This window comes from Palaemon carinicauda, chromosome 9 (genome assembly GCF_036898095.1).
Source record: "Palaemon carinicauda isolate YSFRI2023 chromosome 9, ASM3689809v2, whole genome shotgun sequence".
NCBI lineage: Eukaryota > Metazoa > Arthropoda > Malacostraca > Decapoda > Palaemonidae > Palaemon > Palaemon carinicauda.
The window spans coordinates 145,772,208-145,795,703 of record NC_090733.1 but is presented as its reverse complement, the minus strand read 5'-3'; the positions used below and the strand labels follow the sequence as shown (position 1 = coordinate 145,795,703).

Genomic DNA, 23,496 nt, shown 5'->3' with positions numbered 1-23,496 from the left:
TTCAAAACTTATACTTGGAAAGATTAATCTAATCAGTAACAGCGTGAAAACTATGAAACGAGACAAGTGCCAACCAGTTCAACAGAAGAGTACCTAATGCAACAATTTTGAACTTATGAAGTTCCATCGCTTCAAGTTTCATATTAGGAAGCTCGAGTCACAGATGGGATTAAACTTCTAAAATACCGTGTAGGCCAAATATTGAGCCTTATGGTTGAGAAGACAAGAATTAGTCAACAGGGTGTTACATTCTGGAAATGTTTGAATGCAAAGGAAATATCTTATACTACTTACATAAAGAACTGAGTGAACTACGGTGTTAGATTCAGACTCTAAATCAGGGATAAGGAATTTAATAGACCGCAAGGTTTTATTATTATTATTATTATTATTATTATTATTATTATTATTATTATTTGCTAAGCTACAACCCTAATTGGAAAAGCAGGATGCTATAAGCCCAGGGCCCCCAACAAGGAAAATAGCCCAGTGAGGAAAGGAAACGAGGAGAAATAAAATATTTTAAGAACAGTAACAACATTGAAATAAATATTTCATATATAAACTTTAAATAATTTAACAAAACAAGAGGAAGAGAATTTAAGATGAAAATGATCAGTGGCTGAATGACGAAAACAGGTAAATTGTACTGAAAAGGACTGGGCATACTAAGAATTATGTGTCATAGAAATGTTAAGCTACATCAAGCAATAGATGGAAAAAAAATTAAATAAATCTGTAACCACTTATGTATAACGATACTAAAATGTCAATATATACTGCATGGTATGGCCAGAGATCTGAGATAAAGACCAAGAACTAGAAAATACATAGTTGAATGAGTAAAAAAAGGAGAAAAAGAAAAATTCTTCTTTGGAAATAGCATGGCTATGTATGAATAAAAAACATAGTATCTATAAACATATTTGTGAAGGGCTAAGTAGCTTAAGAAATTAATTGAGCACAAACATTTAAGAGATAAAAAAGAGGACAGAAATACACGAGACGACAAAGTTTAATATTTATGTGGCAATTATAAACATGAAAGGAAAAGTTTGTATAAAACATGCAAAGGGGAATTTCAATGAACAAACATATACAAATCACAAAAGATGATGAACAAATCAAATGTTTGCACTATGAGATGAATGAAAATACTCAGTATTTCTTCTTTATTTTCAGGTAAACCCTACATTTACTATTGTAAATAAATCTAGTTTCATGTAAAAAGAATGTAAAGAATACAAAGATGAATTACATGATAATATTGCCATTATTTTTACGGTAAGTTCAGTGGAAATATTTAAAACAGAAAATAAAACTTAACAATGCATAGGTAAACTGGTCGAGCTATGGTCAGATTACAAATCCCATTCCTTAGACTACTACTACGAGTTGTTTTCTGCTTCAAAGTTTTGTCTAGGAAAATAAAATATCCTTAAAGGTAATTTTAAATACTTCCTTTTGTTCATTTCATATATATATTTATGGGAACTAATTGATTGATTTGAAGTTCTCTGGTCATTCTTAGTTAATTCTTAACAATTTATATTTAATACTATTAGATAAGGTTACAGTTAATACGCTAGGAAGGTTTGTGATAGCGAAACGCTGGTAAGCTCACCTCAATCCCATTGCTAAATCAATGAAATATATTCTAATCTAATGTGCAGCCCAAAATCATCAACATGCTCCACCCACAAGCATCATGATTATCCGCTCTCCTCTGGCAGGTAGTCCATGGATGTGTAGTGTATGTCAGCTGTATAGGTCGCTATTAAAGTATCGTAATTACCTATAAGTTGTTTCATTATCATTATTGGCGTACAATCGTGATGCTTGTGGGCGGAGCATATTAAAGATTTTGGGCTGCATCCAGTCACTTCCCTACCTATGTTGAGATTGTCATTATTGGGGGGGGGGGGGGTGTTGTTGGCTAATGTCTTAGAATTCCTAGGTACCTCATTTATGAATTGTTAGCTTGTTACATCGGCCGATCTACGAATTCTCCAATCCCTACCGTACCCATAACAGGTTATTTGCCTTCCTGTAGCTTAAGCAAAGGCTAACATTGACATATCAAAGCTAATTGGCCTGTGTTTTGTTAAATATTGCTCTTAAACCAGTATTCCAATTGTAATGGTAAGTTTTGTATGCAGCGATTGTTGCGATCATCACCCAGCAATAATCGCTGAGCACTAATTACATTAATTTCTTTGGGGCTGTTTTGCAATGAGCGATTATCGCTACAGTCGCAAGCGATCATTGCTGGCTCCAAATAGTCGTTTGTTGCAAAACAGGCGCATAGGAATAGATGTAATTAGTGTTCGGCGATGATGGCAACAATCGCTGCATGCAAAACATACCTTGAGCCCTTTTTATGAAATATTTTGAAGTTATAAGATTTTTAAATGCTGATATTTATTGTTGTGGTCATTGCTCAGCTAGATCTAACCTATAACCCTTGCTATCCCCAGGTCATCAACAATAAACAGATGAGGAATATGTTGGAATTGTACTGGTTCATTATAAGTTGATTTCTCATCAAATACCAAATTAAAATTGTTTACTTTACAAATGTTTGGGATTTTGCAGATTATGCAATACAGTACTGTAGTAACCATTCATATTTGTACAAACCACTTGTTTTCCCTTAAGAGGTCTTATGAGAGAATTGTAGCAAAATTTGTAAAAAAAATTTTTAAATCATAAGTTGAGTATTGGGTTACACTAGGAATCACTGGCCTTACCAAGTCACTGCCTTTGTATGTGCAGTCGACTGTGGGGCCCATAGCAAGCTTCAAAATGGTAGTGAGTTCTTGGATGAAGATTTTCACAGTTGAAAAATCTAGAATGTATCCCATGCAATACCTCTTAAGTTTTTCTTTTATTATACTTTATGATTTTTTGAATAAAGTGATGACCCTAAAACTCCACTGTTGAAATTTCCTCTTTCTCGAACCAACTTCCCCTTATCACTATTAAACTTAATTCTTTTACAATAAGCCCCTCTACTACCTTTTGTTGGCCTATTTTGCCTAATTCTGATTTTAAATTTTTAAATACATCTTTTTCTAATAAATAAAACCCTAAATTATAATGCATAATTGTTGGTCTTTTCGATGCCAGTACCTAGATATATGTTAATACTTTCAAAGACTGGAAAATGGAAAATCAGGTCCACATAGTATCATTATTGACTTCACAATAAGAACATTCACAATCAAAAAGAGTCACATATCAGAAAGGCCACAAGTTCTGGGTATCATTATAAAACTGTACTTAGAAGTTGCTGTACTGTATGTTTATAATGAAAATTAGTGGAAAAATGTGTAAGTTGTGTGGAAACCCTTTGGCAAACTGGATTTATAAACCCACAGGTGATGTTTGATGTTAATATTTTAAATTCTTGCCATTCTAATTAATTAAGCCATTAGGAAATACTATTAATTTATATCCAATTAACCCTTTTACCCCCAAAGGACGTACTGGTACGTTTCACAAAACTCATCCTTTTACCCCCATGGACGTATTGGTACGTCCTTGGAAAAAACTGCTATTTGTTCCGTAACCGAAATACAAACCGCGCTATGTACAAAGGGTATTACTTTTATCGCAGCTGAAATGACGAGCCAATAGTTTTTAACGAGGGTTAATTACCCCCGCGCTAGTTAGCGGGGGGTGGGGAAGGGTAGCTTGCTACCCCTCCCCCCTCCACTTACCGGTGACTTGCTTCACTTCACTTTTGGCTCGGCGGTGATCAGACGTGTCTGTTCATTGCCTTCGGGACAGCCTTTAATTTTCTGCTTTTTCTTTTCAGCTTGTGTGATTGGTTGGAAGTTGACCTTCAGTTATTTTCTTTTATTTACTATGCGTACAGGCCCTGGAGTTGCCGGCCGTCCTTGTGGGACTTTCATGTCGGACGTTATTACGGATCCTCACACCCTCTGCCCTCAATGTCGGGGCCGACGGTGCGACCAGGATAACATGTGCCGTGAGTGCAGGGAGTGGTCTGCCTCCCAGTGGGGGAGGTTTGGCCGTCGGCGTAAGAAGAAGTCCAAGAGAGACCGTTCTCCTCCGGGGTTAGCCTTGAAGGAGGAAGGTTCTCGGGACTCTTCTTCCGCCGCCCAAACCTCCTCCGAAGCTCCCCCTCGTCCGCCTCCTAAGGAGAGCCGTCCGAGTGGGAGCGCAGGCTCTTGTTCTGTTTCCCTACCTTCGGTGGGGGGAGAGGGCGTCGCCTCCCATAGCGAGGCGGTTCCCCCTCCTCCTCCGGGGGAGGTTATTGATAATAATGCCTTATCCAGTGATGATCTTTTACAGATTTGGTCGTCCCTGGGGCTTAAGGGCTTGCCCTCCAGGGACGCTCTTATTGACCTTGTCTCGTTGGGGGCCGCTGTTAAACAGTCGCCGGTGGTAGCGGAGGTAGACCCTCTGTCTATTGTCGACGTCGTGGTGACAGAGGCCTCCGACGTGGCTGGGCCTTCCGACGCAGGTGCTGTTGCTGGTGATGGTGCTCAAGGCTCTCCTCCTCCTTCCGTGCATCCTTTGAAGGGGGAAGTGAGTCCTTCGGTCTCGACTGCTGCCCAGCTTCCTTCTGAGGGAAGTGTTTTGACGGAGACTCCCCTTCGGAGGACCGATGGTCCCGACGATCTCCCCCGAGGCCGCCTCCGCCGTAAGGCTCACCCTCCTCTATGCCACAAGGGCCTCCCTTCCCCTTACAGGGGGACTAAGAGGCGCCTTTTTGGGTCTTCGTCCTCCGGGGGGGACTCTCCTCGTCAGCCTCAACCGACTGCTCCGCCCTCCTTGAACCTCTCTGCAGACCGCTCACCATCTCCTGCCGGATCTTCGCCTTCTGGAGAACTCGTCACCCGACGGGCAACGGTCCCTTCGGGGCTAAGGGATTCTTCCCTTACGCGAGCAGGGCTAGCGCACAAGGGCTCTCCTGCTCGCCAGCGATCTCCCCTGAACGATCGCCCTCCTGCGGATGCTGATCACCATCGCACCCTTTCACGCGATCATTCACCTGCGCATGCTGCTCGCCATCGCACAACCCTGCACGATCGCCCGCTTACGCATGCTGCTCCTCATCGCACAACCCTGAACGATCGCCCTCCTGCGGATGCTGATCACCATCGCACCCTTTCACGCGATCATTCACCTGCGCATGCTGCTCGCCATCGCACAACCCTGCACGATCGCCCACTTACGCATGCTGCTCGCCATCGCACAACCCTGAACGATCGCCCTCCTGCAGATGCTGATCACCATCGCACCCTTTCACGCGATCATTCACCTGCGCATGCTGCTCGCCATCGCACAACCCTGCACGATCGCCCGCTTACGCATGCTGCTCCTCATCGCACAACCCTGAACGATCGCCCTCTTGCGGATGCTGATCACCATCGCACCCTATCATGCGATCATTCACCTACACATGCTGCTCGCCATCGCTTACCATCACGCGGTCATTCACCTGCGCATGCTGCTCACCATCGCACATCAGTGCATCGACATACCACAGCTCGTCATCGATCGCCTGTGGATCTACATCGCCAGCGATCTTCTTCACCTACGCGGCAGCACGATCCCTCGCCGTCGCGCCATCGCTTGCGTTCGTCGCCTCGGACACGTGTTCATTTACCTGCCCACCCTCACGCCCACTCGCCTGCGCGCCCGCGCGACCGCTCGCCTGCGCGCCCGCGCGATCACCTGCGCGACCATTCGCCTTTGCGCGACCGTTCGCCCTCGCGTGACCATAGTTCGCGGCGAATTCCACAGCCGGTGGTAGCAGCAGGGACGCGTGCTCCTAGACGGCACTCGGGATCACCTCCATCCAAGCACAGGTTGGTAGTGCAGGATGAAGACAGGTCAGTACAGCATTCTTCCCCACCTTCTTTTCAGGCAGGTACCGTCATGTCCACTCCAAAGGATCGCCCGATCCCTTTCTCCTTAGCGAGGATTTCGGACTCTGTGTCCTTGGAGCAGCAGACTTGGTTTGGTCCGCTGGCACGGGCGTTAGTGAGGGTTATGAAACCAGCACTCGCCGGCCAGGGTAACAAACCAGCGGCTGTCTCTCCTACGCTGAAGAGAAAGAGAGGAGTGGACTTCGTGGTGACTTCCCCCAGGGCGAAGTTGGTTCCCAAGAGGTCGGTCTCGAGGGTCCCCTCTCCTGCACGAGTACTCTCTCCTTCTCCTGTGGACGAGGCCTTTCCGTCCTCAGGTGAGTCTAGTGGGGCGGTAGTCTTCCCCTCGGCACCAGGGGCGGAGACTTCGCTTCAGGCAGGAGAATCGTCTCGTGAGGAAGGGGCCCCTCGAACCTCGTTGTTGGGATCCTGTATCCCTCCCAGGAGGGAACCCAAGGATTCCAAGACCATCCCTAAATCCTCTGCAAGGATTCGTCAGGAACCCACGACTACCCAGGGGAATGTCCACGTATCACCCCAGGAAGAGATTCCTGGGGCAGGAGACTTAGCTGCCAGCCCGCAGGGAGGAGAACAGCAAGAGTCCGAACATGCCTTCTGGCAGGTCCTAAGCCTGATAAGGCAACTTAACAGTCTTACGGATCCAGTCATCCCCCCCCGTGAAGGCAAAGACACGATTCTGGATGAAGTGTTTGACGTTCGGAAGGCCCCTAAGACCAGTGCAGCTCTGCCCTGGTCTCGGGGGCTGAAGAGTGCCAGAGCTAGGGCCAACGCTCAGCTCGCACTTCTTGCCTCCTCCAGTCGTTCCACTGCCGGGAACAAACTCATCCCTCCTCCTCGCCTTCAGCAGAGGAGGTATTTCGAAATCCTGGGTGAGCACAACCTCGCTCTTCCTCTCCATCACTCTGTGGAGGAGCTGGCGAAGGGAGTTCCCTTGGAGAAACTCTCTGCCCGGCAGGTGTCGTTCTCGGCGGCAGAGATCCTTAACCACGAGAAGGTCGCTAAGTGTGCCATGCAGGCCACTTCGTGGCTGGACTTCTGGTTAGGATCTCTGGGCATCCTATTGCGATCGGAGGACTTGTCCAAGGAGACCAATAGGAAGGCCCTAGAGACCTTCTTGCTCTCGGGCACCCGCTCCATCGAGTTTTTGGCGCACCAGGTTACCACCCTGTGGGCCAACTCGGTGTTGAAGCGTCGCGATGCTGTGTCCGAGAGATTCCATCCGAAGGTCCCCGCCGTAGATGTGTGTAGGCTCCGACATGCCTCCCTCCTGGGGGAGAGCCTGTTTGAGCCTCAAGACTTGGAGCGAACGGCTGAGAGGTGGAGGAAATCCAGCACGGACTCCCTCCTCCACAGGGCCCTTACAACTCGGCCTTATAAGCCTCCAGCCCCGCCACAACAGCAGCAACAGCCTTGTAAGCCTCCCAAACAGGCACCGGCAGCTAAGAAAGTGGTGTCTAAGCCCCAGCCCTTTCCAGCCAAGGTCAAGAGGGGCGGTAAGTCCTCCAGGGGAGGCAAGACTTCTAGGGGTGGCGGCCGCGGCCGCAAGCCCTAGGGGTGGCAGTCCCCCTGCGTGTCCACCTGTGGGGGGATGCCTTCAGCGTTGCGTCCGCAGGTGGCAACATCACGGGGCCGATGCTTGGACGGTCTCAGTGATCGGCCAAGGTTATCGCGTCCCGTTCACGTCATCTCAACCTCCCCTGACAGCGAATCCAGTGTCGTTGAGCTCCTATGCCATGGGATCGGCAAAGGGGCTGGCCCTTCAGGCCGAAGTCGAGACCATGTTCGAGAAGGGTGCTCTCCAGGAGGTCGTGGACGGCTCTCCAGGCTTCTTCAGTCGACTCTTTCTTGTAAAGAAGGCTACTGGAGGCTGGAGACCCGTCATCGATCTCTCGGCTCTGAACAGGTTTGTCAAACAAACCCGGTTCAGCATGGAGACAGCAGACACGGTCAGACTTGCGGTGAGACCACAAGACTTCATGTGTACACTGGATCTAAAGGATGCGTACTTCCAGATCCCAATCCATCCGTCTTCCAGGAAGTACCTGAGATTCTGCCTAGACAACAAGATCTACCAGTTCAAGGTGCTGTGTTTCGGTCTCTCCACAGCTCCTCAGGTGTTCACCAGAGTGTTCACCCTGATTTCGACTTGGGCGCACAGGAACGGCATTCGTCTCCTTCGTTACCTAGACGATTGGCTGATCCTAGCAGACTCGGAGTCGACCCTTCTTCGGCACCGAGACAGGCTTCTAGATCTTTGCCAGGATCTGGGGATCGTGGTAAACCTCGAGAAGTCCTCTCTGCAGCCGTCCCAACGACTGGTTTATCTAGGCATGCTAATAGACACCAATCTCCACAAAGCCTTTCCATCAGACGACCGGATAGCAAGGCTGAGGAGGGTGGCGGAACCTTTCCTCAGGCGTCCCTTAGGCCACCTATCCTCCCTGGCCCGTCTGGTTCCAAACAGCCGCCTCAGGATGAGATCCCTTCAATGGCGGCTCAAGTCCCGGTGGAATCAAGGATCCGATTCCCCGGACATTCTGATCCCAATGGGGTCTCTGGAACAGACGGACTTGCGGTGGTGGCTGGTCGACGAGAACCTGCGAAAGGGAGTGAGTCTTCTCGTCCTCCCCCCGGAATTGACTCTGTTTTCGGACGCGTCAAAAGAAGGGTGGGGGGTGCACGTTCTGAACCAGAGGGCCTCAGGCCTTTGGTCAGAATCAGAAAAGTGCCTACATATCAACCTGCTAGAATTGAAGGCCGTCTTTCTGGCCCTTCAACAGTTCCAACGGTTCCTGGCGGGTCACTCCGTGGTGGTGATGAGCGACAACACCACGGTAGTGGCTTATATCAACAAGCAGGGAGGCACTTTTTCGCAACAGCTATCCCATCTTGCAGTAGAGACTCTGAGGTGGACCGAAACCCACTCGATAACACTATCAGCTCGCTTCATTCCTGGCAAGAGGAATGTGCTCGCCGACAGTCTGAGCAGGGCTTCGCAGATAGTGAGTACCGAGTGGTCTTTGGATCCTCAGATAGCCAACAAAGTCCTGACTTTGTGGGGTTCCCCGACGGTGGACTTGTTCGCGACAGCCTTGAACTTCAAGCTGCCCCTGTACTGCTCACCAGTCCCGGACCCCAAGGCACTCTGGCAAGATGCTTTCCAGCAACGGTGGGACAACATCGACGTGTATGCCTTCCCACCATTCTGTCTGATGAGAAGGGTGCTCAACAGGACCAGACTATCGGTCAACTGTTCCATGACTCTAGTAGCTCCGCTATGGCATCACGCGGAATGGTTTCCGGACCTTCTGCAACTCCTGACGGAACTCCCAAGGGAGCTTCCTCCACGACACGAGCTTCTCAGACAACCCCACTCCGGTGTCCCTCACAGGGCCGTAGCCTCGCTTCGGCTTCACGCCTGGAGACTATCCAGTGTCTCCTCGCGGAGAGAGGCTTTTCGCAACAGGTTGCGGAGAGAATGTCTCGGCACCTGCGAAGGTCCTCTGAGGGAGTCTACCAAGCGAAGTGGAGAGTCTTTTGTGGTTGGTGTCGTGGAAGGGGTATCTCTCCACTCTATGCCACTATTCCAGCAATAGCGGACTTCCTTGTGTATCTGCGAGAAGAAATGCGCCTTTCTGTCTCGGCAGTGAAAGGCTATCGCTCAGCCTTAAGCTTGGCCTTCAGATTGAAGGGCGTGGATATTTCTTCATCGCTAGAACTCTCTTTACTCATACGTAGCTATGAGCTTACCTGCCCCCAGTCGGAAGTGAGACCCCCTCCTTGGAACGTGGTTCGAGTCCTCAGGTCTCTCAAGAGACCTCCCTTCGAGCCATTACGCCAGGCCTCCGATCGCCACCTGTCTTAGAAGACGGCTTTCCTACTCGCCTTGGCCTCGGCCAAGCGAGTTAGTGAACTTCATGGTCTCTCGTACGACATCGCCCATTCAAGGGGATGGGGGGAGGTAACGTTCAGGTTCGTCCCTGAGTTTGTGGCCAAGACTCAGAATCCTGGAGTGCCGGATCCTCGGTTCGACTCTTTCAGGATCGCGAGTCTCCGTTCTGTAACAAACGACCCAGACCAGCTGCTACTATGCCCAGTGAGGTGTCTGAGGTACTACTTGAAGAGAACGGCTGCAGTCCGTCCTCATGTGTGTGCTTTGTTTGTGAGCACAGGCAGGACAAAGAGGAGGGTCACCAGGAACGCCATCTCAGCTTGGATTCGAAGGGTTATCCACCATGCCCTGAATCCTGACCCTCCTCCATCACGTCGCCCTCGGGCCCACGATGTCAGGGGTATTGCTACTTCCCTGGCCTTCAAGAGAAACTTCTCTGTGACGCAGGTACTTCAAGCTGGGGTCTGGAAGCGTCAAACGACCTTCACAGCCCACTACCTGCAAGACATGACCCACAGGAGCCTCGATACGTTCTCTATCGGCCCTGTGGTGGCTGCACAACAGCTGGTCTAACCTCAGGCTCCTTTTTGGACAAGTAGCAGTAGGTTGAGGGCGTTGTTACCCGGTCTTAGTCTGTGTGAATGAAAGAGTATGTCTGACCCTTACTTCTTTCTTCATTCTCCCCTCTCTTGGGGAAGCAGCATCCTGGTCCTCGCATAGCTGACCTCGACCTCTGCAGGTAACCCATGCTTCTTTGTGCTCCTAGTATTAAGCTTAATACTGTTGCGTCTCCCATACCCTGACGAGGTGGTATGGGGAACGTCCTATCCTAGAATTCCTATCTGAAGGTCTCAAGGTCAACTTCATAGGACGAGTCACACTCTCCTCCTCACACTCCTTATGTAGGCCACTCGTTCCTAGCGATGCTAGGAACCTGTGAGGTACAGGGGCTCCCTCTCTCTAGTGCTGCTCACTGAGGGATCGAGCCCCCGGGCAAGCCGAAGTCAGTAAGGCTGGGGACTTTCCACCCTTCCTAAGGGGTAAGTCACCCTTTGTAAATAGCGTGGTTTGTATTTCGGTTACGGAACAAATTACAAATTCGAAGATAATTTGTATTTTTCCTAACCATACAAACCTTAGCTATTTACACATATGTGCCCGCCATCCCTGACCCCCAAGTCAAGTCCTACCTCTAAGTGAAGTGAAGCAAGTCACCGGTGTGTGGAGGGGGGAGGGGTAGCAAGCTACCCTTCCCCACCCCCCGCTAACTAGCGCGGGGGTAATTAACCCTCGTTAAAAACTATTGGCTCGTCATTTCAGCTGCGCTAAAAGTAATACCCTTTGTAAATAGCCAAGGTTTGTATGGTTAGGAAAAATACAAATTATCTTCGAATTTGTCATTTTTTTTTTGCATATTTTTGATAATTTTTTTTTGAGAAACTTCAGGTATTTTCCAAGAGAATGAGACCAACCTGAACTCTCTATGACAAAAATTAAGTCTGTTAGAGCAATTTCAAAAAAAAATATACTGCAAAATGTGCTTGAAAAAAAATAACCCCGAGGGTTTAAGGGTTGGAAATTTCCAAATAGCCTGGGGGTAAAAGGGTTAACATTAAAGTGATCTAGTAACAATTCTTGAATTGCCTAGTATGCATATTAGATCTTTCAGCTTCGAAAATCTTCCCGTATCAACTCACTGTTGTTTTAATACCTGCTATGTGCCAGTGAGACAATCGCACTTAAAAGGTCAGTGACTTGGTTAGGAAGGTGAGTCGTCTTCTGGTTGAGCATTAGAAGATAATTTATATTTTAAGTTTTCAATATTAAACTTACCCGATAATCATGTAGCTGTCAACTCCGTTGCCCGACAGAATTCTATGGAGGGATACGCCAGCTATCACAATACTAGAAGGGGGTGTACTTACCAGCGCCACCTGTGGCCAGGTACTCAAGTACTTCTTGTTGACACCTCCTCAATTATTCCTCTGTCGTGCTTCCGGCAAGACGTTCTGGGATACGCTTATGTTCTTGGAGTATTTTCACGACTTTGGTGAAGTATTTCTCTTTGATTTCGGCTGTCGCTTTACTGGAAACTTCTATATTAGCTTAGTTAGCTTTTGGAATTAATTTGATTAATTATGGTGACGAAGAGAGTATGAACTCTCTTTCACCTTTAAATGGCCGACCCTTCCCTTAGACGGAAGTGTTGGTGTCTAAGAGAGTATAGACTCTCTTTCTTAATTTTGCTTAACAAAAGTTATAGATTTATTTTATATCTCTCCGCCTCTTATAGGCCTCTTCGATTAACTTCCTTTTTTTTATAAACTTATTAATTTTTATATTTGTTTATATTCGACCTTCCTAATAGTAGGCGGTCTTTTCTTGGTACCGAAGTTAATTAACATTGAGCCCGTCATTTCGGTTTTACCTGTTAACATATTATGCTATTTTAATGTCTTTGAAAGAATTTCTTTGATAGTCTAGTACTGTTTTCAAAGTTGAACTAACGTTTTGTTTTGTCTCTGCAGTTGTTGACGTTCAGAACGTTCAACTTGCACTCTATCGTTACGATAGAGAAAGAATTTTCACGGTTTCACATTGCAGTAAGAGTAACCGTGTCTAGCGTTTTGTTCATTCTTTCTTAACTTAATGGTTTTAATCCTAATAAAGGAACTTTTCATTTTGGGAAATATTTCAGTTTTTTCCTTTAACAATAATATGTTTTTCAATATTAAACTTACCCGATAATCATGTAGCTGTCAACTCCGTTGCCCGACAGAATTCTATGGAGGGATACGCCAGCTATCACAATACTAGAAGGGGGTGTACTTACCAGCGCCACCTGTGGCCAGGTACTCAAGTACTTCTTGTTGACACCTCCTCAATTATTCCTCTGTCGTGCTTCCGGCAAGACGTTCTGGGATACGCTTATGGTCTTCGAGTATTTTCACGGCTAATTGGTGAAGTATTCTCTCAGATTAACGGCTGTCGCTTTACTGGAAACCTTCTTATATTAGCTAGATAGCTTTTATATAGTCCTGATTAACGGTTAACGATTTTTTGCTTGATTTTGGAACCCCCTTTGGCTAACTCTTTGGATTCAAGATGTCTGACATTTCGCAAGCCCCCTCCCATAGACGATGTAGGTCTTGCAATAGGCGTATTCCGAAGGCCTCGGTAGATCCTCACACCGCTTGTTCTGACTGTAGGGACAGGCCCTGTCAGTTAGAAAATCGATGTGAGGAATGCGCCGGACTTTCGGAATTGGAATTTGTCCGTCTTTTGAAATATTCAACTAAGTTAGAGAGAGGTAGAGTTAGGAGGAGTTCTTCTCACTCTTCACTGTTTTCCTCACCTCATGATCCCCTACCTTTTCCTACCCCTGTAGTGGCTACCCCCGAACCTACTATTTGCCCTCCGCCTGATATGTCTGTTGTTTTGCGTGCTATTCAGGCCTTAGGCGATAAAGTAGAGTCAGTGGTAAGTGACCATAAGTCTCTGATGGCCGAAGTAAAGGAACTTAAGGTCAAGAGTGCAGTGGGTGGAATTAGTGCCAGTGCTGTGACGAGTGCTAGTGTCAGTGCAGTGCCAAGTGCTAGTGTCAGTGCCAGTGTGGTGCGTGAGGATATTTCTGTGCGAGCCAGTCGTCCTCCCAGTCCGGGACCTCTTGCAAGCTCCCAAGCCCAGGGGAGAAGCAATGTCGAAGGGCATAAGGGTTCGGCAGGCCTTGTTAGGCGCACAGAAGTATCCTCGGTGGTTGCGGGCGTGTCTTCCAAAGACCGTCACTCCCACCTGCAGACGATTGAGCCCGTCTTTATCTCGTCCGCTGATCAACTGTCTGGGAAGAAACGTTGGTCTCAGGTCTCGAGACCGCTTAAACGCAGAGTCCAGTCCGCGAGTGCTCAGCCAGGTTGCAGTCATTGGCTCAGCTCTGACTCGCCTCAGTCATCTGTCGACTGCACTCCGCCCAAGAGGAGTAAGGTTCTGCCACAACAAAGCTCGACTGTTAAGGCTTTTCCTCAGTCTGCTGTCGTTTCTGCCGATCCCAAGTGGACTCTTCTTCAGTCCATGCAAGCACAGCTTTCGGACTTGATGCGTGAGTGTCGGGCTGAGAGTGTTGCGCCTCCGCCTCCGCCTACACTCCCTCCGCCTGCTCTCGTTCCGCCTGCGTTCGCTCCGCCTGCGCTCGCTCCGCCTGATCGCAGTACCACCTGCCAGGCGTACGATGTTGAGCCACATTCTGAGTTTGCTGTTCCCAGTGGTGTTCAGCCTCCGCCTTCGTTAAGGCAACCTTTACTATGGGATCAGGAGGATTATACCTCTCTTCCTCCGCCTCCCCTTGCTGCTCCACCAGTGGTGCAACTCTCGGTTGAGGTACAACAACCTCTCCCGTCCATGAGTCAGTCTCCTCAGCTCTCGCTGCAGCGAGCTCAACCCTCCACAAGGCAAGCACCACTACACCTTGGCCTTGCGCCTCAGGAGCCTCAGCTTGCGAGACATTTACCTTGTTCTGCGCAGCCTCAACCTCATCATGCTCCGCTCATACCACAGGAACAGGAACTTGCTACTCCGCTTCCGCCAACCGCTCAGCAAGCGCTATCCTTGGGTTCAACCTCTCATGCTAGGAGTCAGCCTCCTCCACCCATGCGCCTTCCTTCTGCTTCGTCTGTTATTCAGCCTTTGCAGTCTGAGCCTCAGGTTTTCCCTCAACAGTCACTTGAAGAGGAAACCACTAATATTGTTCCTTCTCGTTCTGACTCTGCAGTTCAGCATTCTTGTCCGATCTCTTTGCTACACTCTGGTGATGAGGCTTCGGATGATGAGGAGGCACACCTGGATCCCTCATCAGACGTGGATGAATCCAAGCTTTCTCCACAGTCTATTGATTTTCGTAAGGTCTTGGCTCTACTTAGGGAGGTTTACCCAGACCACTTTGTCTCTGCTATTCCCCGCTCTCCGCCATCTGAGTTTTCGCTGGGCGTACAACAAGCTAAGTCCACCTATACTAAGCTAGTCCTAGCTAGATCCTCTAAGAGGGCTTTAAGGATCTTAGGGGAGTGGCTGCAGTCTAAGCAACACCTTGGCAAGACTTCTTTCATGTTCCCTCCAACGAAGCTCACTTCGAAAGCGAGCGTTTGGTATGCCACAGGAGAAGCACCAGGCTTGGGAGTACCTGCCTCTGCCCAGGCTGACTTCTCAAGTCTGGTAGACTCGCCTCGGAGGACTGCAATGAGGCGCTCTAAGGTTTGTTGGACCTTCTCAGACCTGGATCACTTACTGAAAGGAATGTTTAGAGCATTTGAAATGTTCAACTTTCTAGACTGGTGCCTGGGGGCCCTCAGCAAGAAGACCTCTCCTGCGGACAAAGATTCTGCCATGCTATTAATGTCCTGCATGGATAAGGCCATTAGGGATGGATCGGGTGAGCTTGCGTCGATGTTTGTATCAGGGGTTTTGAAGAAAAGGGAACAACTGTGTACCTTCCTTTCCGCCAGCATTACACCTTGCCAACGGTCACAACTCCTTTTTGCTCCGCTCTCGAAGTTCCTCTTCCCCGAAGAGCTGGTTAAGGACTTGTCTGCTGCCCTGATACAAAAGGATACACACGATCTTGTAGCCTCATCGGCTCGTAAGTCTAAGGTTGCTACCTCAGTCCCCAAGACTTATCGCTCCCCAGTGGCTGATACCCCTGCTACGAGGTTCATACCGCCCTTTCGTGGTAGAGCCCCCAGCCGAGGAAGCTCCCGTCCAGACTCTCACAGGAGCAAGTCTAGGAAAGGATCCAGGACATCTAAAGGAAAAAACTGACTCTCCGCATCTCCAGACAGCAGTAGGAGCCAGACTCAAGATCTTCTGGCGAGCCTGGGAGAAGAGAGGTGCAGACGCCCAGTCTGTCAGTTGGCTGAGGAACGGTTACAGGATTCCATTCTGCCTCAAACCACCTCTGACCACATCGCCCATCAACCTCTCTCCCAACTACAAAGAAGAGGACAAGAGGCTAGCATTGCACCAGGAGGTGTCGCTACTTGTGCAGAAGAAGGCAGTGGTTATAGTCCGGGACCATCAATCCCCGGGCTTCTACAACCGTCTCTTTCTTGTGGCCAAGAAGACAGGAGGTTGGAGACCGGTGCTGGACGTCAGCGCTCTCAACGAGTATGTCACCAAGCAGACGTTCACGATGGAGACGACGAAGTCGGTCTTAGCAGCGGTCAGACAGGAGGACTGGATGGTCTCGTTGGACTTGAAAGATGCATACTTTCACGTTCCTATTCATCCAGACTCCCAACCTTTCCTGAGATTCGTTTTTGGAAAGGTTGTCTACCAATTCCAAGCCCTGTGTTTTGGCCTAAGCACAGCTGGTCTTTACTCATCTGATGAGGAATATAGCAAAATTCCTACACTTGTCGAACATCAGAGCCTCCCTCTACTTAGACGACTGGCTGTTGAGAGCCTCCACGAGTCGTCGTTGTCTGGAGAATCTCAATTGGACTTTAGACTTAATCAGAGACCTAGGTCTATTAGTCAACATAGAGAAGTCTCAACTCATTCCCTCCCAATCCATTGTGTACCTGGGAATGGAGATTCAGAGTCAGGATTTTCGGGCTTTTCCATCGGCCCCCAGGATAAGCCAGGCCCTAGAGTGCATCATGAGCATGCTGAAGAGGAGCAGTTGCTCAGTGAGACAGTGGATGAGTCTCACAGGGACCCTCTCATCACTGGCCCTGTTTGTCGAGCTAGGGAGACTCCACCTCCGCCCTCTTCAATTCCATCTTGCAGCTCATTGGGACAAGGGTTCGACTCTCGAAGCAGTCTCTATCCCTATCAACCAAGAGATGAAGACCACTCTCCTGTGGTGGAAGCACAACCTCCTTCTCAGGGAGGGTCTATCGTTGGCCATTCAGACCCCCAATCTTCATCTCTTCTCAGATGCATCGGACTCGGGCTGGGGTGCAACCTTGGACGGACGGGAATGCTCGGGAACGTGGAACGAGGAACAAGGATTACTCCACATCAACTGCAAGGAGCTGCTAGCAGTTCATCTAGCCCTGTTGAACTTCAAGTCCCTCCTGCTAGGCAAAGTGGTGGAGGTGAACTCAGACAATACCACAGCCTTGGCTTACATCTCCAAGCAAGGAGGGACCCATTCGAGGAGCCTATACGAGATTGCAAGGGACCTCCTCATTTGGTCAAGAGGTCTAAACCTCACTCTGGTCACGAGGTTCATTCAGGGCGATATGAACGTCTCAGCAGATCGCCTAAGCAGAAGGAATCAGGTCATTCCCACGGAATGGACCCTCCACAAGAGTGTGTGCAACAGACTTTGGACCTTGTGGGGTCAACCTACCATAGATCTGTTTGCCACCTCCATAACCAAGAGACTTCCGCTGTACTGTTCCCCTGTTCCAGACCCTGCAGCAGTTCATGTGGATGCTTTTCTACTGAACTGGTCCCATCTCGACCTGTACGCATTCCCACCGTTCAAGATAATAAACAAAGTTCTGCAGAAATTCGTCTCGCACGAAGGGACACGGCTGACGCTGGTTGCTCCCCTTTGGCCTGCAAGAGAATGGTTCACAGAGGTACTTCAATGGCTAGTCGACTTCCCCAGGACTCTACCTCTAAGAGTGGACCTTCTACGTCAACCTCACGTAGACAGGTTGCACCCAAACCTCCACGCTCTTCGGCTGACTGCCTTCAGACTGTCGAAAGATTCGCTAGAGCTAGAGGCTTTTCGAAGGAGGCAGCCAGTGCGATTGCCAGAGCAAGAAGGGTTTCCACTCGTAGAGTCTACCAGTCTAAGTGGGAGGTCTTCCGAAGCTGGTGTAGAGCCAATTCAATATCCTCTACCAATACCTCTGTGACCCAAATAGCTGACTTCCTTCTACATCTTAGGAATGAGAGATCCCTTTCAGCACCTACGATTAAAGGATATAGGAGTATGTTGGCTTCAGTTCTCCGCCACAGAGGTTTGGACCTGTCTTCCAACAAGGACCTTCAAGACATTCTTAAGTCTTTTGAGACGTCTAAAGAACGTCGTCTTTCCACTCCAGGCTGGAATCTAGACGTAGTCTTAAGGTTCCTTATGTCATCTAGGTTCGAACCTCTCCAGTCAGCTTCCTTCAAGGACCTTACCCTCAAGACTCTTTTTCTCGTCTGCCTTGCAACAGCTAAGAGAGTCAGTGAGGTTCATGCCTTCACCAAGAACATTGGTTTCACAACCGAATCTGCAACATGTTCTTTTCAGCTTGGATTCCTAGCAAAGAACGAGCTTCCTTCACGTCCTTGGCCTAGATCGTTTGAAATACCTAGCCTCTCCAACATGGTAGGTAACGAACTAGAGAGAGTTCTTTGCCCTGTCAGAGCTCTCAAATATTATCTTAAGAGGTCTAAACCTATTCGAGGACAGTCAGAAGCCTTATGGTGTGCCATCAAGAAACCTTCGAGACCCATGTCCAAGAATGGGCTTTCGTATTATATAAGGCTTCTGATCAGAGAAGCACATTCTCACTTAAAGGAGGAAGACCTTGCATTGCTGAAGGTAAGGACCCACGAAGTAAGAGCCGTAGCTACTTCGATGGCCTTTAATAAAAACCGTTCTCTGCAGAGCATAATGGATGCAACCTATTGGAGGAGCAAGTCAGTGTTTGCATCATTTTATCTGAAAGATGTCCAGTCTCTTTACGAGAACTGCTACACCCTGGGACCATTCGTAGCAGCGAGTGCAGTAGTAGGTGAGGGCTCAGCCACTACATTCCCTTAATCCCATAACCTTTTTTAACCTTTCTCTTGAATACTTTTATTGTTGTTTTTATGGTTGTTACGGTAGGCTAAGAAGCCTTCCGCATCCTTTTGATTTGGCGGGTGGTCTATTCATTCTTGAGAAGCGCCTGGGTTAAAGGTTTGGTAGAGGTCCTTTAGTAGGGGTTGCAACCCCGTGTACTTTGGCACCTTTGGGTTGATTCAGCCTCCAAGAGGAACGCTGCGCTCAGTAAGGAAGACGAACTTTAAAAAAGAGGCAGAGTAACGGTTCTATTCGACTTCCTTACCAGGTACTTATTATTTCATTGTTATTTGAGATAACTGTTATATGAAATATGGGATACTTAGCTATCCTTTAATCTTGTACACTGGTTTTCACCCACCTCCCTGGGTGTGAATCAGCTACATGATTATCGGGTAAGTTTAATATTGAAAAATGTTATTTTTATTAGTAAAATAAATTTTTGAATATACTTACCCGATAATCATGATTTAATCGACCCTCCCTTCCTCCCCAGAGAGAACCAGTGGACCGAGGAATAATTGAGGAGGTGTCAACAAGAAGTACTTGAGTACCTGGCCACAGGTGGCGCTGGTAAGTACACCCCCTTCTAGTATTGTGATAGCTGGCGTATCCCTCCATAGAATTCTGTCGGGCAACGGAGTTGACAGCTACATGATTATCGGGTAAGTATATTCAAAAATTTATTTTACTAATAAAAATAACATTTTAACGATATATATGATTGGGCTCTTCTCTCAGGTTCTAAGTCAAGAGAGAGAGAGAGAGAGAGAGAGAGATAGAGACGGAGGGAGAAAGAGGAGTATAAACGTTTCTTTCAAGCCTGCCAGGCGTACGAGTAACGTTGTTATCGTTTTTGCTCTTCTCCCTAGTCTCTTTAGGGGAAGAAAGTAAACGTTTCTAGAGTGATCTAGTGTTTAGTCTCTTTCCAGCCACTGAATTATTTATCTTTCATTAGATTTTTCTGTTACATTGTAATTCTGTTTTCGCAATTACTAACTTTTGAGAAAGGATAGAATTGCGTGTTTCAGGTACAAACCACTTAAAGTTTCGAGTTCAGTGAAATAAGTGCAAACAGAAAATCAAAGTGATAAGTGATTAGCGCAAAGTGTGTCAGTGTTGTGCGTGAGGGTACTTCTGTGCGCGCCAGTCGTTCTCCCAGTCCGGGACCTCTTGCAAGCTCCCAAACCCAGGGGAGAAGCAATGTCGAAGGACAAAAGGGTTCAGCAGGCCTTGATCGGCGCACAGAAGTATCCTCGGTGGTTGTGGGCGTGTCTTACCGAGACCGTCACTCCCACCCGCAGACGATTGAGCCCTTATTTTGCTCGTCTGCAGAAGAAATTTAGGGGAGAAAACGCTGGTCTCAGGTCTCAAGACCTCTTAAACATAAAGTCCAGACCTATGCCAGACGTACGAAGTTAGAGTTCAACAACCCGGATGCAGTCATTGGGTTAGCTCTGACTCTCCTCAGTCATCAGTTGAATGCACTCCGCCTAAGAGGAGTAAGGTTCTGCCGCAACAGATCTCTGCTGTTAAGGCTTTACCTCAGCAGACCTTAGTGTCTGCCGACCCCAAGTTGACTCTACTGCAGTCCATGCAGTCACAACTTTCGGTCTTGATGCGTGAGTGTCGGGCTGAGAGTGTTGCGCCTCCGCCTCCGCCTACACTCCCTCCGCCTGCGCTCGCTCCGCCTGCGCTCGCTCCGCCTGATCGCAGTACCACCTGCCAGGCGTACGATGTTGAGCCACGTTCTGAGTTGGCTGTTCCCAGTGGTGCTCAGCCTCCGCCTTCTTTAAGGCAACCTTTACAATGGGATCAGGAGGATTATACCTCTCTTCCTCCGCCTCCACTTGCTGCTCCACCAGTGATGCAACACTCGGTTGAGGTACAACAACCTCTCCCGTCCTTGAGTCAGTCTCCTCAGCTCTCGCTGCAGCGAGCTCAACCCTCCACAAGGCAAGCACCACTACACCTTAGCCTTGCGCCTCAGGAGCCTCAGCTTGCGAGACATTTACCTTGTTCTGCGCAGCCTCTTCCTCATCGCGCTCCGCTCACACCACAGGAACAGGAACTTGCTACTCCGCTTCCGCCAACCGCTCAGCAAGCGCAACCCTTGGGTTCAGCCACTCATGCCAGGAGTCAGCCTCCTCCACCCATGCGCCTACCTTCTGCTACTTCCTTTGATCAGCCTTTGCAGACTGAGCCTCAGGTGTTCCCTCAACAGAGTCTTGAAGAGGAAACCACAACTATTGTTGTTCCAGCTTGTTCTGACTCTGCTGTTCAGCATACCTTACCTCCATTTTCAAACCTTATGATAATGGAGGTTATTTGTATTCCTTGCAATATATTTTTAACAATATCGCAGAATATGGCAAAAAATATGAATCATGAGTTATGAATGTAAGGTAAATATTATGTTGATATTTAAACCCCATGCAAGCATGCATAAAGCACTCTAGCACTGGTCATGGAATTTCTGAGAAATGTTAAACGCCATGCACACGCTCTGCTTACCTTACAGCATGCTCTACATACAGCATGCTCTGCTTACAGCATGCTCTGCATACTACATGCTCTGCATACAGCATGCTCTGCATTCAGCATGCTCTGCATACAACATGCTCTACATACAGCATGCTCTGCATACAGCATGCTCTGCATACAACATGCTCTGCATACAGCATGCTCTGCATTCAGCATGCTCTGCATACAACATGCTCTGCATACAGCATGCTCTGCATTCAGCATGCTCTGCATACAACATGCTCTACATTCAGCATGCTCTGCATACAGCATACTCTGCATACAACATGCTCTGCTTACCTTACCGCATGCTTCTCAGTCACACATCTTTGGTTGTTGCCAACTCACTAGACTGTCAAGCAGTTTCATAACGTTGCCTTCTAGTCTGCTGCTTTTGCACCAGTGAACCCTCACTGAGAGAACTTAGCTTTTCTAGGATATGGTCCCTGTAGATGAGAAAGTTCTTTTCTCCCTCCTTCTGATATTCCCTTGAGGACTCTGTCATTTGGAGGGAGCCTTTAGCTGCATAGCCTCCTATGGACTTTTATTTAAGCGTAACATGCTTCCAGGGAAGGTAATGGTTCCACTTCAGTCGCTAATCCCGTCTGTTACCACACCTGCTCCCATAGTCCTTGAGCTGTGTTGCAAGACATGCAGTCCAAGCTTAGTCCTTGTTAGAGGATTTTTTTTTTGTTTACGGAGTCAATGTGTCACGGGGAAGACGTTCAACAACCAACAGAAGTGACTTGTTGTGACGCAGTGCGGCAACCTCAGCAACCCGATAAGGAGTTGTCTGTACGACCCAGACAGTCTAGACAGATTCGGGTTGTCACTGTACTTCCTCGCTTGCCCATGATTGACAGTTCACAGACTGTGCAGCAGTACCATGATCTTGTGTCCGGCTCCGTCAGACGACTGGCTTTTAAGAGCTCCCACAAGTCGTCGCTGTCTGGAGATTTTCAAATGGACTATGGATCTGACCAAGGAACTGGGCCTCCTGGTCAATTTTGAGGAGTCTCAGCTCGTTCCATCCCAGACCATTGTCTCCTTGGGTATGGATCTTCAGAGTCGAGCTTTTCGGACTTTTCCGTCGGCCCCAAGGATCTTCCAAACCCTAGAATGCATCCAGAGCATGCTGAGAAGGAACCGATGCTCAGTCAGGTAGTGGATGAGTCTAACAGGGACACTTTCATCGCTGGCCCTGTTCATCGTGTTAGGGAGACTCCACCTCCCCCCCCTTCAGTATCATCTAGCTGCTCACTGGATAAAGGACATGACGCTAGAGACGGTCTCAGTTCCTGTTTCCGAAGAGAGGAGGTCTTCTCTCGCGTGGTGTAAGAACAGCTTTCTTCTCAAGGAAGTCTACCTTTGGCTGTTCAGAAACACGACCGCCGTCTCCTCTCGGACGCATCAGACACGGGCTGGGGTGCGACTTTGGACGGACAAGAATGCTCGGGAACATGGAATCAGGAGCAAAGGACACTTCACATCAATTGCAAGGAGTTGTTGGCGGTTATTCTGGCCTTGATAAACTTCAAGTCCCTCCAGCTTAACAAAGTGGTGGAGGTGGACTCTGACAACACCACAGCCCTGGCTTACATCTTCAAGCAGGGAGGGACTCTTTCGTGGAAGTTGTTCTAGATCGCAAGGGACCTACTCATTTGGTCTAAAGATCGAAAGCTAACTGGTAACGAGGTTCATTCAGGGCGGTATGAATGTCATGGCAGATCACCTCAGACGGAAGGGTCAGGTCATCCCCACAGAGTGGACCCTTCTCAAGAATGTTTGCAACAGACTTTGGGCCCTGTGGGGTCAGCCAACCATAGATCTGTTCACTACCTCGATAACCTAGAGACTCCTGTTGTATTGTTCTCCGATTCCAGACCCAGCAGCAGTTCACGTGGATGCTTTTCTGCTGGATTGGTTCCATCTCGACCTGTATGCATTCCCGCCGTTCAAGATTGTCAACAGGGTACTTCAGAAGTTCTCCTCTCACAAAGGGACACGGCTGACGTTGGTTGGCTCCGCTCTGGTCCGCGAGAGAATGGTTCTTAGAGGTACTGCAATGGCTGGTCGACATTCCCAGGACTCTTCCTCTAGGAGTGAACCTTCTAAGTCTACCTCACGTAAAGAAGGTACACCCAATCCTCCACGCTCTTCGTCTGACTGCCCTCAGACTTTCGAAAGACTCTCAAGAGCTAGGGGCTTTTCGAAGGAGGCAGCCAGAGCGATTGCCAAAGCAAGGAGAACATCCACTCTCAGAATCTATCAGTCTCAAGGGGAAGTCTTCCGTAGCTGGTACAAGACCAATGCAGTTTCCTCAACCAGTACCACTGTAACCCAGATTGCTGACTTCCTGTTATATCTAAGGAAAG

General features: G+C 48.4%; 1 protein-coding gene across 1 annotated transcript in view; it reads left to right on the top strand.

Annotated features, from left to right (window-relative positions):
• Nucleotides 1–1,323: 1,323 nt before the first annotated feature.
• The window catches only part of Spt7, a 70,532-nt gene continuing 48,359 nt past the window's right edge, over nt 1,324–23,496 (top strand). The window contains exon 1 of the mRNA XM_068380610.1: nt 1,324–1,444. The gene's annotated coding sequence lies outside the window, so the exon portion shown is untranslated. The remainder of the gene's footprint in view (nt 1,445–23,496) is intronic.